A 12,624-nucleotide genomic window follows, 5' to 3' on the forward strand; every position below is an offset into this window, starting at 1 on the left:
GACCAATCAGTGATCCACCGACGTCCCACCACGAATCTGCAAACCGTCGATTCCCGTTGACCCGAATAAACTTTCATTTTTCATTTGTTGATTTCGTTTCGAGGGAGATCGTTTAATCGGGGAGTAATTAAGACTTATTCCTTCTCGAATCTCTTTTAAAACCAAAGTCCTTTTGTCCACGACAAGACGTCCCGAGGATTCGCAATTTTCTATTAAAATTTCAAGTGTCTTCTGCCACAATACGTTCGTATCGGAAGAATTTAACAATTTCGCTTGATACGAACTTTTGATTGAAATTAAGAGGATATTTCCTCGATTCCACTTTAATTAGATGATGAATTTTTGGTCGATGATAGAGGAGAATATCGCATAGTTTCTTTAGTTATGAAAGAAATCAGAAATTTCCAATGGCGTAATTTGAGTTCTCTCTGAAGCAGCATGATTCGATCTTCGATTAACGTGGCACGTTTCGCACGTTTCGATCTCGTGTGCTGAGCGTTTCTGCGTTATCGATACGACATAGTCAAACGCGATTTGTCGTGTTTCGAGGTCTCCGCATACTGTGCTGTGGACTGTACCTGCATCACACGAAAAGTGCAACTGCAATCTCATGCACTTGGAAATTTCGCGCGGTCGTGACAACAGGGAGGTCTCCCTCGAGCGCACCTCGAATATCTATGAAAGCACGAGCGAACTGTCAGATCGTTTTCGTTTCGACGTAGCAAACGAGTTTGTTTATAGACGGTATTTCGTGACACTTGAGCATAACTTCGGCGATGATTCAGCACACAGGAATACGAGGAGCGTGTAAACAGTTGATTTTCCTGCTTCGTCAAGATTTATAAGAAACGATAAAGGAAGCCATGATTTTGTTTCTCAAGTAAATTATAGAGCTTGGTTTATGACATGCGAGCACAATTTCAGGGATTATTATTCGATACAAATTACACGTATCAAATTTTGCCCACCGCTGCTCCACGGAATAAACTTGTTCAAAACTCGAGATTACAGGAGCAATAATTCAAAAGCATTTATTTCTCAATAGAGCGGCAATAATCGTCGTAGGTACAATGGTTTCCCATCGAGCCTGGTGGAAAACGGTAACACCTTCGCGCGATTTATCGTCGAACAACGTGCTCGATGGTAATTCATTCTTTCGCCGAATCGATGGACCAGATTTTTCCGGTCAGTCCATGGCTCGTAATTCAAACTCGAACAAACGCACTGGGTAACGTCCATTGGCCGTGGAATCGTCGCCCAACGAGCTTCGTTCAGACCGATATGCACGAAAATCGCGCGCGGAACTCGAATAAATTCCATCCGCGTGCTTAAAAGTGGCAAAGAAACGGAATTTACTGGGGCAAGAAGGGGAGGTGTCGTTATCTGGTCTACCGGCACAGCTAAAACTGCTGCTATGCAAGAAAGAATCCCAAGTGTTTGTATCTAGTTGAACGCGCGAGACGTTCGACCATTCTTACGCTTATCAGTAATTCTTTTCTTTAAACCGTTTCTTTCTTATCCGAACATAACAGTCCAGATATTTCTTGTCGGCTGATAGCAACAACATTGTCCCCGTTCTGGCTTTGCCATCCCCCACCTCTCGACCGTCCCAGATACACGCCCACGCCCATAGATCGGTGGGAAACCCAATTCCTCTTTTTTATCCCTAATAAACGTCCTTGGCAGAGCTTCCATACGCGCCGCGACAGCGAGCAAACCCGCGGAAGCGAGACCCCAAGTAGCCTTATCGCGACCATAACGCCGTGCACGGGGTGTAGACGCTTAGGTCTTTTCCAAATGAGGCGACTTTTCGTTGCTGTGCGTCTAGACGAGGCGGCTTACCCGCGACTCGAGACAGGTAGCATTCAGTCAGTATTTACAATGGAGTTGGACGATATCACGTGATCAAATATTACCCTTCCTCATTGCGGGCGCACGCTATATGAATACTTTGCAATGGAATGATTGAAAAACTCTCGTTTTGGAATAAATATTTAGTAGTAAAAAAAGTTAAAAAACTTGAAAAAATCAGAAATATAGTCTTATGAAAGATTAGAACGCCCGAACAACATCAATGGAGATAGAAGATACCAAATAAACCAAGAATACCACACAGTTCTCCCGGTTTTTTAATCGATCACGAAAGGAAGAAATAGAATTACATTCTCAATTCTTCTCAAATTTTTAAATTTTGATCTACTACTAAATATTTATTCCAAAAGAAGAGTTTACCAATCATTCGATTGCAAAGTGTACATATAACATGCGGCCGCAATGAGAGGGGCTAATATTTGGTCATACGACATCTTCGTCCAACTCCATTTTGAATATTGACTGAATGCTACTTGTCTCGCGTCGCGTTATTGGAGTATCGCATAAGTTGAGTCACCTGGTCGCGGTCTCAGCGTTGCTGCCTGGAACGACTTTTTCATTATTCGTTTTCTAAAAATGCTTGCTGAAACTTGTTGCGCGGAATAAAGTTTCTTTATTTCTACGTTTGGTCAGTTAACGAGGCCGTAAAAGCTCGCGGTTGAAACATAAAAATTTTACGTGGATAGCTACGCGGAATTTTATGAATACGGTAGAACCTCCCTTATGCGAACCCCTGTTAATTGAATGGTCAGCCATTTCGGTGGCTTTGCTATCGAACGTTGCAGTATTTCTCAAACTGGAGCTCTCGGATCTGAAAGAGAGTAAAAAAAACTCAAATTAAATAGAAATTTTATTTTACTGTAATTACAAGCTCGAGTGACTAGATACCTCTATCACACATTCAGTATACACAAACACGAACCATAAATACGACCATGTCCAAAGTAAGCAAGCACTTTTGGACCCCAAAGGCCATCACCTATAGTGCCCAACGAATAATTCGAATTTCGTACGAGTTGCGTAACATTAAATGGCTCGCCCCATGCATCACCAAATTCCGAAACTTCCCCACTTACACTTGGAGTTTCGCCTAAATTGTTCCACAGGCGTACATCCGATGCGTGTGTGTGTGTGGAAGTAAAAGGCACTCGCGCGCAAACGCTATTGGACTCACCGTGGCAAGTTTCCACGGTGTGTCGCGAAGCTCGCGTGCAGGGCTTCCACTTTCTATTGTTAGTCGAGGTCGTTCGAGTATCGAACCGCGATACTGGCCTCTTTCCCAACCGGCCAGGAGGATCGGTATTAAGGTCAGCAGGAAAGGACGAAGGGCAACGCGCGGAGATGTGCCGCAACGATCGCGTTGACCTGCGCCACTGCGGTTGGATATAACTGGAGCCAGCGGAACGAAGGTAGATCGTGTCTGGATAAAGATATCGGATTAAACGCGACTCCTGGAGAGTATAAGGTGAAACAAAAGGGCGAGATTTTATGGGTGGGTACTTGTTGCGCGATGTCGGGGAGCGTCGTAAGTTGCGTGGGCGATAAGTGGTTCCAGGAGTTACTTAGGTGTTACTCACGATCCCGTACAAAGAAATAGGTACGACGAGATAGGGAGTGTCAACTCCTATCGTAATTAGGAAGTCGACTTTCACCGAAGAAACTTGTTATTGAAGGAAACTCTTATGGAAGAGACCTGTTCGATCGTCTTTTAAGGGGCTGTAGATGTTACGTTACTCAGTTTCATTTTTCTAGCTTTTTCTTGCTTCTTTATGTGCTTTTTCAGAGATTCAAAGTCTCTTTCGTTAATTTTCTGTTAAAGATTGTATACGATGGTATTTCTCGCCAGAAAATGTTTAATACCATGCAATGAACATTAACATTCTTTATCTCTTTACATCTGTAACTCAAGCGAGGGAATTGTGGTACATCAAAGCAATCTGTAAATTAAATTAAAAGTAGAATTTTCACATATTCTGCGTTGAACGAATCACCGTACACACGGTGCACGGCGCAGACTATCTAAAGTTTTGCCGTTTGAGGAAAGAAGGGCGATATATCAAAGGGCAAAGATTGACTACGTAACCGCCTCCGCAAAATCTGGCGTCGTTCGAGGAACAAGACGTTATGCAAAAGCGGCCCAGGAAGACAAATAGCATTGCTCGACTGGAACATTAATCTTGATTGACGCGAGGAAAGTTCACTAGACGCTGTTCACGCGGAAACCGGATACGTTTCCGTATAAAACGCTCGAAGACGTGAGATTCCCGGTAGCGGTGATATATGTTTATCATGTCGCGGCTCGTCCCACGCGTTTTCTCGCGTGTCGCATTTAAATCATTCTTTATGATCGCCGTACCGAGACAGAAAATTTGTCAGGATGACGGACTTCGTCTTAAATTTTCACGAAAAGTCGAGTAGAACGAGATACCTATCGAACTCCTCGACTCCCAGAGGACAGAGCGTGCGATTCCTTCAAATGAAATTCTGACTGGTGCCTCGAGTCAGCCGTAAATCGACCAACCGAACGGACAGAACAGGCTATGTCGAAGTAAAGTGATAAGCCGGCAACACGCCACGAATGGTGATTCCTGATCAAATTGTAGTTGGCTCGGGGAGCAACATTCGAGCCATGAACTCGATGCATCGAAAGTTATATAACCAGAATCTGTAAGTAAAGTCGATGCCCATCGCGCGATAGGTTACATTTTATCGACCGTGCTATTCCATGCCAACTCAGAGGTTAATACTATCCAGGTCCTAGGATCTTAGGTGAAGCATGATACTTTCGGATAAGCACGACAATATGAAAGATGAACTTCCTTCTGGAAGAAAGCAGCAAACGGAATCATAGCTTCCAACGAATAGGAATCGATAAACACAGAGGAAAAGTATCGTATTTCTGTCTATTCTAGAGTTTGAATATGCTAGACCACGATTTATTAAAAGTTCAAACGAAAATCACATCGCTGGGCTGGAAGAACTAACGAAAAGGTGTCAAAAACGAGGGCTCTCAAGTGATATGATCGATGTTTGACAGTGAGAATGATTAGTGAAGAAAGCACCAGAAAAAGTGTCACTCGAGATTGTTCGCTCCTAGATGCTGCAACGTGGCATTGCTTCTTATCACGTTGCACTCTCTGTGATCGAGTTTTTGGTCGATCAGGCTCAGTTACTGTGGTTTCATAGTTGTTTTATTTTCTTGACCCGAGCCCATGTGATCTCCTCATCTCAAAAATCAAGCCAAGCGGTTACTATTCGGAAGGTTGTATAGATAAACTAAATCGGTTTTTGATTAGATTTAATTTATATTCGATATTATCAAGCTTGGATTACGTATTCATTAATACGATCGGTGACTTGTAAGTTTATGTACGTATCCAGCTACACGTATATTCTTACAGGTATAGGTGCTGCTTAGACTTGATGCTACGGCTAGAAATGAATACGTACATTGTCAGTTTCATGCTCAACTATAGACACCGATTAAACCTAATTAATTTAAGTCATAGACTCAACTGATCAAAAGGCCCCAAGCGTTCCGTCCTATTCAGCACATGCATAATCGATGCCCACGAAACGCGGTGCATTTTATTATCTGCAATAATAAATGCCACATAAGCTTACGCACGTAGCACTAATAGCGATTTCGATAATTATTGCGCTGAGAGATAGCGGCACCATTTTAGTGGAATTAATCGTAAACCGAGAGGAGCGATTACTGTTATTAAATTACGATCGTCCGCCATTCTAACTACCATTGGTACAACTGATAGCCAGTCAACGGAATTAAACACATGAAAGCAAGGTTTATATTTTACTCTCTATCTATACCCGCGATGTACAGGGTGGATCATGGGAGCTGTTCCAAGCACCGGAGATATTCCTCCAGAAGCAAATTTGATGAGATTTTAAGCTCGTCGATATTTTTTGCGGGGTTACGTATGATACGTAGATTTGAGATGAGCTTGGAAAACAGAAAGTGCTTCGTTTCAGAAGATTGGCAATAAAATGATTGTTGGCGATTTTAAAATCTGAAATTAGAGATCTCATCTTCGAAGTAAATCTAAACTTAGCATTCGTGACAATAGAATGCTAAGGAAGTATCTCGAGTTTCTGGTAGATACCAGAAAAAAGTCCTCGAGTGCAAAAGGTTAACTTAAATACATTCAATCTAATCATAATTCAATCTATTATTTTTCTACAAAAATAAATGTACTGAGAATCTACATATGTACAATATATTGGTCACTGCAGAATAGCGAAAGAAAAAGTTTAGAATATAGCCTGTCCTCTCAAATACCATGGGGGACCCTTCCTATACTCTTCCTATACCTACGTCCTTCCTGCTAGAAATTCTTTTACCTTTTTATTATAACGTTCGTCGGTTAGTCTTAAGAAGCTCCTCGCAAAGAAAAGATCTCAGCTTATTCGTGACATTTTAGTAATAAAATCAAAACTTTTAATTAATAAATTTAGTATTTTATTATTTCGTTATATACCATTTCAAGTGGAAGAGATACTGTTTGCTCACATGTACGCAAAGCTTCCTAGTTTGGAGAAACAAGGAATTTTCAGGGATCCCTATCGTGTTGTCACGGAGTGTAGATTCAGCGTTAATCGTCAAATGCTTTTTACAGGCTCTGTACATGGCACAGCGAACGCGTCGCTCTAACTGCTTCCGAATCCTGGCAAAGCCCGTCCGAATAATAGACTCCCGTTGCATGGAGACTCGTGTCGATGAATATTAAAGCTCGCGGTGGGGGATTTATTTATAATGCCTTAATCTCGTCTCGGCCGCGGGATTAGCGGGTTTGATTCGGGAACGTTCGCATGCTATGCCGCCATATAAAAGCACGGCAGTGCGGGTGAGCACGGGGACGTGTGCACGCTTCGGTAACACAACTACGGGCCAACCCCGTCGATTGTGAAGGAACAACGCTGTCGATTGCCTCGAAACGCGCCCCACGATTGGCTCCGAGTATGGAATGCACGATAATTCGGCCAGAGGCTTAATTGTATACGTCGCGTGTGTTTGCGAACGTGCGCCGCCGCTAGACCTCGGGTCACGAGAAATCGACTCAATCAGAGAGTACACAGCCACGTATAAACCTATTCATTCTACCAGCTCCCCTTGTGTACCTCGCTGCCCGTGAATACCATGCAAGGTTAACCGCGGAACACACTGGCCCGGTGTCAAGGAATCGAATTCTGGTCAGTGAGTTAATCTCGCGTTACCCACACGAAAAACATGACCGCAACTCGCCAGTCTTATTCGAGGAGCCAGATAGACGATCAACAAGTTGTCCACTGTCAGAGTTTATGTTATTTGCCTTTGGCTGGATTCATAGTTCTGGTAATTTGCAGGTTTGGAGGGCAAGTAGGTCTGGTGATCAGGAATATTCCTCATATTTGAAACTGAGATGATAGATAGTTTACGAAGCACTCCCTTCGTGTTTGCTTTTCAGGTTTTGTTTATCTGGTTAATACCAAGCCATGTTTCAATTAGACTACCTTATCAGGTTAGCTTCAAACTAACCCCAGGTTACCTTCAACTACAAAAGACAGTATCGAAGTCGTAATAAATCTTGATTCAACTCGAATCGACGATCAACAAGTAGTCCCCGCCAAAGTTCCCCGTTATTTCTGAATTGCGCTCCCTCTGTTTCCCTCCCTATTGAAAGATTTACGCGCATACGAACATTTATAGCTCGAAGTTCACCCCGCGGTTTGCGGTTTTTCTAACTTTCAGCTTCCGTAAGTTTCGCGAGCTCGCTAACGCTGGTCCATATTTTAAAACTTCTCGTGGGCGAACGGGTGTATAAAAGCACCGTTAAAGGAGTTCCAAGGAAGGGCAAGAACGAGTGGACAGTACTTCCCAACAGGCTTATTCTCCTCTTCCTTGTTAGAATGATGGATGCGAACGTCCGGCAAAATGATGTACTCGGTTCATTTCGTGGCTCGATACGGCCCGGAAAAATAAACGAACGAGGAAGACACTCGAACATCTTCTAAACTATGACAGAGCCTCGACGAGTTCTAAAGTTCGAGGGTGACTCGAGGCTCTTGCGTGGAACTTTGTTGGAGTTGGATACATCGATCACGCTGGATCTTACTTTCCGCAAACGCTGATGCGAAATGACGAAACTTTCGTCGTCCCTGGTTGGGGCTCGGTGCAGGGAGTTGCGGTGACATTATAATGATATCTTCTTGGTGATAGTAAACAAATAAATAAATTCTGGTCGCGTGAAAAGAATAAATATCCAAGTGTTAACATCGGATTTATCACTTTTGCAAATTTCGATGTTACAGTGCTTACTATACGCCGTGTCCTCGGCAAAAACTGATATACTAAATAATTTCACTTTGAAGCTCTCGAATCGACGTTATATTTCCATCCCCTGTTCGTAACCCACTTTGCAGCGATCGTGTTAATTACCTGTAAACGTGCGGCGCGACATCATTATCGATGCTCGCATAGAAACAGGGCTGCATTCTGCGCTGTGTATTTCCCTTTCAATAAAGTTCACTACAATGCGGCCGACAATTGTTCGTGGCACGTTTCAGCGGTGAACGGTGAAAAAAGACGGTCATTAATAAAAGTCGTGTCGCGGACGCGTGATTAGCGGCTCACGTGTTTGCGTAATTAAACGCACGATTTCGAGCGATATCGACGATAAAGATACGTGCTCACGTACATTGTTCGTAAATGCGTAATTCGCGATGGCGTTTGCACAGTACACATGCGAATTTACGTAATGACGGGATGAACAATGATAAATTTTAGCAATCTGGGTGGACGAAAATGTAAAAGGGATGTTTGCGAAAAAGGTAGAAATTCATTTAATTACACCTTTTAATTGGAATGTTTTTTGTTAAATCAAGAAAATGTTCTTCGTCGTAATTAAGTCATTCGAGGTTTAATCGATATTGCTAAATTAATAAATAAACGTTAGTAATCATACCGCAAATTTTCTTTGTTTCTCGAAACTTCTGGACTATTAGACCAAGCTACGCGTATCGAATGATCTCGGAATCATTGGAAAGCGTTGGCCCGAGCTTGCCTTTGTGCCACCCACGCGATGGTTCTATTCAATTAACAAATCCACCCGGCGCAATTATTGCTTGGCTAAATTCGCGTACGCGTGGCACGGGCTTTGTTTGAAATTCTGGTAAACTGCTTGAATTATTCAAATTCCACAGTCGATTTGTTAACTATGCATTCGTGTAAACGCCGCCCCCCAACAATTTATTAGACCGTTCCAGGAGCTTCGTCAAACGACTAGATTTGGGACAGTGGAATATTATGTGGCTCGAATATTTTACTGTCGTGCGTAGTTTTTTATATTGCTTAATAATTAGAACACTCACCCCATGATATTCGGCAAGAATGAACTCTGTGCGCATTGGTGTAAACGTACCTGTAACAGACGTAAGTGGGATGTGATTAAAATCAAATAATATTGTATAAGTCTCTACGAAAAATAAGGCACAGGCGGCCTTCTTGTTTTTAAATATACATATTTGTTAACAATTTTGTACAAAGTATATTTACTTCTATAAATATAAACATATCTTTGTGCTTTTTATTCGTTGTACGTAGTACTTGTCAGTATACATTTCTAGCTTAACCTACTTATATCTAACTTGGAACAATTTATATATACAGGTTGTTCCAAGAATGTTGGAGGTCCTTGAAAGTGGTGGTTGGGGGGAGGAGGAGTTGATTTGAAATAATTTTTTCCTTAGCGAAAATGTTGTCCGAGACTTCGTTAAGGAGATATTAACAGAAAACTCTGACCAATCGGAGCGCGAGTATGTCGCTGGAGCGCCCACAATAGTATAGGCTACACGGGCGTTCCACCGGCATACTCGCGGTACCGTACGAGCGCGGCCGCCTAAGGAGTGGCCTATACTATTGCGAGCGCTCCACCGCCATACTCGCATTCTGATTGGCCGGAGTTTTCTGTTAATCTCTCTTTAACGAAGCCTCGGACAACATTTTCGCTAAGGAAAAAGTTGTTTCAAATCATCCCCCGAACCACCCCTTCCAGGGAATTCAAACATTTCGGGACACTTTGTATGTAAGCTTTGGGTTGGCGAGTCGTGTATGCTCCAGAGGACTGGACCGTCTTTTACATTCAAACTTTATTTATTCCCTAAAACGCCATTGTAAAATTTTTTTGACAATACCATTCAAAAGCTGAGACTTCGAGGAAGTTTTTCCCGAGGAGTATCCGCCAAACAACTATGTATTTGAAACCGAACAACGCATAGAGAAAAAATCAAATTTTAAGAAATTCGTGCTCTTGTTTGACGGTTTATTCTTGGATATGGGAGGCCCGATACTACAATATTACTATTACTTTTAAAGCAGAAAACGTAAGGTAGACTGTAGACAAGCTTTGGTGATGTAGAATACTCGATCGTTAAAGTGACTCCATTGCTTACTTATCCAAGTTTCAAACAAACCCATACACTAGCAGTTGAATAATTGTTTTAGCGAACAAACCCCGTACACTACACAACATCTCAAGTAATAGGAAGTATCTCGCTCGTTAAGCTCTTCCGTTCAAGGTTATTACAAGGTAAATACTTCGTTATCGATGTTGACTGTCATCGTGTCATCCCGTCGGGATGTTTTAATGGTATTTGAGGAAATCTCGATAAGCTACGTTTCCCGTATATTAGATCCGGAATTTCGCTCTGTTTTCTGGCTCAGTCTCATCGTGCGAAAATTGGAAAAGTTCAAAGCGGTCGCCGTCGGTGACTGGAGGTCGCAGAGAAGGAGCCGAAGCGGGGTCAGGAGGACGCGATCGGGCAGACTGAGCTAGGTGAGAACGAGCCAGGATCGAGAGGAAAAAACCTAGGGAGTTAAAGAGGACAGAGCAAAACGAACGCAGAAAAATGAGAGAAAGCTGAAGAGAGCCAGTGGAAAAAGGGAAAGATTCCCTATTGTTCTTGCAGCCGAGGGCACTGTTCGATTTCACGGTGCATAGAGACGCCCCGTGGAAATGAATCAATTGTGCGAAAGTACGCGAACCGCTGCGCCGACGCTTGATATGGCGGTTTTACAATGAATGCTGATACCTCTGATGAGTCTTGTAAAAGCCGTCCCGAGGCGAGGACCTTTGGCGGGTCGGGTAAACAATTTCGAGCAAGTAGTACCTGGGAATCGAATCTTCCGCTTGGTCTATGCGAGCCAGAAGTTGTCACTCCGTGGACATGGTGTAATTAAGCCCCACAGTCCAATGGATGCTTAGACGTCACTGGCCGTGCACCACATTTCGCAGCGTTCCACGAACGCTTTTACATGGCCGATGAATGCTGGCATTGGAGATCGAGAAGCTTAGAAGCTGTTTCATCGACTCAGTGGCTTTATAGCCTTCTTGGTCATTTGTTTTTGACAGAGCCCTCATAGTAAATGGGAAATTCCTCGAAGCTTTGAGTAGGCAGTTTGGGGTCCATGTTAAGGGTTTCTCGATAGGATGTGTGCTGAGAACATTCAAAACAATGGTGGCTTTGAAATATTTTCTTTTGACTGTCTGGGTACGAGACACTTGAGTTTCGAGTTCGAACTATTCTCAATGAATTATAGACTATATAACTTAATTTGTATGTTCTATAAGTGGAATTTACATGCTGGTTCAAGTAGAAGTTCTGAAGCTAGGTAACTGTTCTATCAACCTAGCTGCCTGGTAATTTCTACTTCTCAGGCATGTGTTCTTGGCAAGTAATACGGTGGTAAACAGAACGCACATCAAGCTTTGAGTATGTACTCAATAATGTAAATTAGAAGTCTCTTGATGCTTTGAACGTTATTAATGGTCGAACACTAAAACGATGCTACCTTGCGAGATATTCTCTACATAGTCTAGGTGCACAATTCTCTCGAGTGTTTCTATTAAAAGAATTTGCTGAAGAAGTAATTTTCCACACGACGAGATCAATTCTTACATTTTTTCAACCAAATTCTCCCATCCTAACTGCAAATATTGACATCACCAGCATCAATACCATTTCGGCACCTCCTTGCGTGCCAGTTCCAGCGGCTTTGACATCTCCCGTCTTTCAGCACCCTCGACGCTTCCTTGGAGAACATTTTACAGACTTTAATGGCATTAACATCCCCGAAGAGAGCTGCGGGAGCTGGTACCTTCGCACAGAGCAGAGAATAATCGTGAACCGTATTTCCAGATGGAGGAGAGAGGCAGCTCGATTCTTCACGGAGACGTCGCGAACCACGTTGGCGAAGATTGCGTCGAAGTGTCCCAAGATTCCGAGAAAATAAAAGATACGTGGCGAGGACCGCTTTTCTTCTGTGGCCCGCACGAAAAGCCTCGCCGAGAGAGAAATTACCAGTATTTTGCAGCCGTTTCTCGACGCCCGGAGCACTGGTCTAATGTAACAGCGTTTGAATGATCACGAGCGGAGAATGAAGGGAAAAATTATTCGCAGCGCGGAAAGAACCGCGATTCACGAGACGAGCGTTAACGAGCCGAGGAACCACTGATTCTAATACGAAGGAATCTTTTCAGATCGCAACGATGATACCAATTTCGTTGAACGAGACCTCCCTCCCCCTTCGTCGAAAACGGACTCGAGGGCTGATACTTGCAGTGAAACCTCTCGCGTAATTAGAACACCTCGATGCCAAGGTGTCTTTCACGAATTTTACCTTCCTCGGGATCTGAGATTTGTAAGCATCGTTCGGGAAAGATTGAAGCCAATTTTGTGAAGTTGGCGATGCTGTAG

At 43.1% G+C, this 12,624-nt stretch overlaps 1 protein-coding gene across 4 annotated transcripts in view; it reads right to left on the reverse strand.

The window, feature by feature from the left end:
• Positions 1 to 12,624, reverse strand: part of LOC128895994 (leucine-rich repeat-containing protein 24-like) — a 311,248-nt gene that overhangs the window by 84,248 nt on the left and 214,376 nt on the right. Inside the window, exon 9 of one of the 4 annotated variants that reach the window (XM_054159088.1) lies at positions 9,241 to 9,290. The exons of the other annotated variants lie outside the window; for them this stretch is intronic. The gene's annotated coding sequence lies outside the window, so the exon portion shown is untranslated. The remainder of the gene's footprint in view (positions 1 to 9,240; positions 9,291 to 12,624) is intronic. 4 annotated transcript variants of the gene reach the window in all.

The sequence above is a fragment of the Hylaeus anthracinus genome, unplaced genomic scaffold (assembly GCF_026225885.1).
Source record: "Hylaeus anthracinus isolate JK02 unplaced genomic scaffold, UHH_iyHylAnth1.0_haploid 0, whole genome shotgun sequence".
Classification (NCBI taxonomy): domain Eukaryota; kingdom Metazoa; phylum Arthropoda; class Insecta; order Hymenoptera; family Colletidae; genus Hylaeus; species Hylaeus anthracinus.